The sequence below is a fragment of the Spinacia oleracea genome, chromosome 3 (assembly GCF_020520425.1).
Source record: "Spinacia oleracea cultivar Varoflay chromosome 3, BTI_SOV_V1, whole genome shotgun sequence".
Taxonomy (NCBI): Eukaryota; Viridiplantae; Streptophyta; class Magnoliopsida; order Caryophyllales; family Amaranthaceae; genus Spinacia; species Spinacia oleracea.
The window spans coordinates 70,480,211-70,484,057 of NC_079489.1; the positions used below are offsets into that span (position 1 = coordinate 70,480,211).

The window sequence follows — 3,847 nt, forward strand, 5'->3', positions numbered from 1 at the left end:
AAAATTAAAAAATTCGAAAAAAAATTTCGAATAAATAAATAAATTCGGATGTTTAAATAAAAGGAAAATCCGAAAATAATTAAAATATTTCGAATTTAATTCGAAAATTTCGAATAAATTAAAATTTCGGAAAAAAATTTAATTAAATTAAATAATAATCCAAACTTTTCAACTCATTTCAAACGACCCAAAATAATTGGTATTTGACCTTTAAAATATTGAGTACTCAAAATAATATGTTTTGACTTAAAATCCTAAAGTTCCGCAAATACCACTTTGTAGTATGAATTACTACAAAGAAGCATTAGTCTCCGATTACCACTTTGTAGTATTGCTTACTACAAAGAAGGAATGAAACTAAGCTCTAGTATACCACTTTGTAGCATTATTACTACAAAGTAGCCTTAAGCTCCTGACACTACTACAAAAAAGGGCTAAGAAACCACAAATAAGAAACCAAATAAATTACTTAATAGGTCTCTTAGCTAAAGAAACCATACAATTATGAAATATGGTTTCTTGGAATATTAATAGAAACCACAAATTCAAGAAATATGGTATCTTATATCTAAGCTAAATTAAATGAATAAGTGATGACATACAAGAAACCATATCCAAGACAAACATGGTCTCCCTCTTTGTCATAATTAAATTATTTTACGGATCTTTATTATATTTTTTTATAGGATCTTTTTCAAAATGATAAATTCTTAAAACCAATATATTTTTGAAGTAAAATAGAAGGTAAAATCCTTTTCCTTGTCGTAACTGCAAGTTCATGGGCTTATTGGTCTCCATAAACTGCCTAACCTTTGAGCTATAATTTTCATTCTTTTAAACCCTAAACTCCCCATTTTCTTCTTCTTTAATAACGCACAAAATTAAGTAACAACAATAACATAGCAACAACACCATCTCTCAACATATTTTTGTTTTCGATCGGATTCGCCCAGTTCTGAATCACGAGTTTCATTGCTTAATCAAATGAATTCTTCCTCGTAGGAGTTTGAAAGACAATCTGCGTCATCTACTGTAACTGTGTAAATGAAGGTAGACGGCAGCGATTCTGCGATATGGCGAGGTTCCAGGTGGGCGTCGATTCTGCGATTTGGCGAGGTTACAGGGGGCCGGTGATCCTGCGATTTGGCGAGGATTCAGGTTCCCTGCGATTCTGCGATTTGGCGAGGTTTCAGGTGGCCGGCGATTCTGCGATTTGGTTGGTGATTATGCGATTTGGCGAGGTTTCAGGTGGCCAGCGATTCTGCGATTTTGCGAGGTTTCAGGTGGCCGCGAAGGAAGGATACTTGAATAGATTGGCGAATCATCTAGGCGTCGCGAAGGATTAGCTGATCAGCGCTGTAAGATCTATTTACTTTTACTCCGATAGTAATTTTACACTGATCTTAGATATATCCTAAAGCCTTTTTATTAAAAATGCAGATAATTTGACAGAGGCATTGCTATTTCTATCACATTTCGTGGGTGATATTCATCAGGTTTAATTCGAGATGATCATAATTCTTACTCTTATCTATCTAATTAATTCTAGATTAACATAACATTATGTTATTTAAATGTATGTTAACCCTTCTTAATTACAGCTAATGCATTTTGCGGATACCAACGATAAAGGAGGAAATCTATTGATTTACGGTGGTTTAGGCATGATCTAATCTCCATGTATGTTTTCAACTGCGATTTACAATTTGAAGGAATTATGAATTAATCGCATACTTAAGAGTTGTGGTTGAAATGGGGTTGATAATTGAGATGTGTGTTTTTTCCAACGGTGGAGGTGCGTGGGTTGCAAAGTACTTACTGGAAGGTGGATTTCCAAAAATGTTGAGTTTCTAGGTGGCCAGGTTTTGATAGACTTCCAGGAGAACCCGAAGGATGCACAAGATCATATGAAGAATCCAATGGTGATGAATAAGATCAAGAAGGTTGTTAGTGCTGGAATTGTACGAGTTAAATGATTTGGAATTAATTGATATATTTTTGGGAACAATAATATAGCTTTGGCATTTGATTTATTTGCACTGCCCAACTATGTAATTGCACTAATTGGTGGATCAATCTAGTATAATTCTTGTTAAAATTTGAACTTTAATTTCAATGAGAGGTTTTGTTTATGTCGTCATGTTTCATGATTCTGCTGTGTTTGATGGTTTTCACTTTCTTCTGATGTGTTTCATGAATAAAATTAAAAAAAAAAAAAAAATTCATGGTTCAAAGAAACCATATTTCATACAACAATGGTGACTTTCCTTTCATCAAAGAAACCTTTTTTATGAAAAAAATGGTCACTTTGCCTTCTTAAATTGTGAATAAAAACTGTACCAAAGAAACCACATATATTACAAGTATGGTTACTTTTTTTATCATAGATGAGTAACCACACCAAAATTATGGTTTCTTATGCAAAGAGACCATTGAGATATAAACCATACATTTTTTTGGTCTCTTAGGCCTATTTGGTACGATTTCTTAGCCACTTTTTGTAGTAGTGTGAATACCACTTTGCGTGATAACCTAAAGCTTCTGATAACCACTTTGTAACACCCTAATAATTCCTTACTTTTATAAAACCATTTTCTAACTTAAAATAAAGGAATTACTAAAGTATTACCGCCACCGTGATAACGGTTAAGGCTAGTACCAGAATTACGCAGCGGAAATTAATGTCAACTAACTTTCAAATCAACATAAATAATAATTATTGAGGCCTCCTACAAGTTTGAACCATAACGGCCCAAAAACCAAGGTATTTAAAAATCCAACAATTCAAAACATAAGTAAAGTATTAAAATAATTTCAAAGCACAAAATAATGCAACTCTCTCAATCATCCCAAGCTACATGATTTCGATCGTACTTTGATCTACCAACCTGCTAAATTAATCTACTCCCCAACAATGCAAGTGCAAATGATGGAACATCATAGGGTCATTAAGGCGAAGGCCATGACCAAAAGACATAAAGCACGTAGTCAGCAAAAGATGAGTACTTACAAGGCTAGAGTGAAGTAAAACTATAAACATGCATCACTCGCTTAAGTACTAATCAACATGCAAAAGCCATTTAATAATAACAAACAAATCATGAATACAAGACTCGACACTTGACTCGACTCTTGACTCACAATTTAATTAGAATAAGCTTCGAACGGGCCAAAAGAATATTCCATAAAGGAAGAGTGTTGGGAGCCCACCAAACACCATAATAAATAATAAATATCGGACCATACCGAGTTTCGGGCCATACCGACGGAATTCCATCGCATAAATTAAATGAAACAACATCTTGTATCATTAGTAGGAGAACGAGCTTTCCGGCAAGACTCCCCCCATTGTTCATACTCAAGGTATATACGTTCCAAGAGTTTTGAAGCTTGTTCTGGTTGCACTTTACGTTTATTAATATTTTATTAATGGCGAACTCGAGACTCAACAAACATACATACATACATATAATAAACGACAACCAAAACAATCTCATTTTAATCCTTTAGGACTTGTGATCAATAAATCAAGACGTAGTGAAATTACTACCAAGTTCCTTCTCACAAAAGGTGAGATTCCACATCATGCCTATTAACATGAGGGTTGTGCCCTTGCACGACAAATCCTAATTCATTTCATATAAAAATATTCCCAACTGAACCCTACATGTGCTGTGGCTTACGTGAGCTAACCCTTCACATGTGGTAAAATAAGTAGTACAACGAGGTACGAATAATTGGCTCAAAAGTATGCTAGACATCCCGTACAATAGCATAACAATACTAATTCATCCCTTGCATGTGAAACAAACCATACATGCATAAATATTGAACAACATGATTGACA

The 3,847-nt window shown here is 34.1% G+C and overlaps 1 long non-coding RNA gene across 1 annotated transcript; it reads left to right on the forward strand.

Annotated features, from left to right (window-relative positions):
• The first annotated feature begins 657 nt into the window (after positions 1 to 657).
• On the forward strand, positions 658 to 2,140 carry LOC110802379 (uncharacterized). The gene is made up of 3 exons (XR_002537143.2): positions 658 to 1,358; positions 1,441 to 1,496; positions 1,602 to 2,140. It is a non-coding gene; the product is annotated as an uncharacterized lncRNA (long non-coding RNA).
• Positions 2,141 to 3,847: the final 1,707 nt, after the last annotated feature.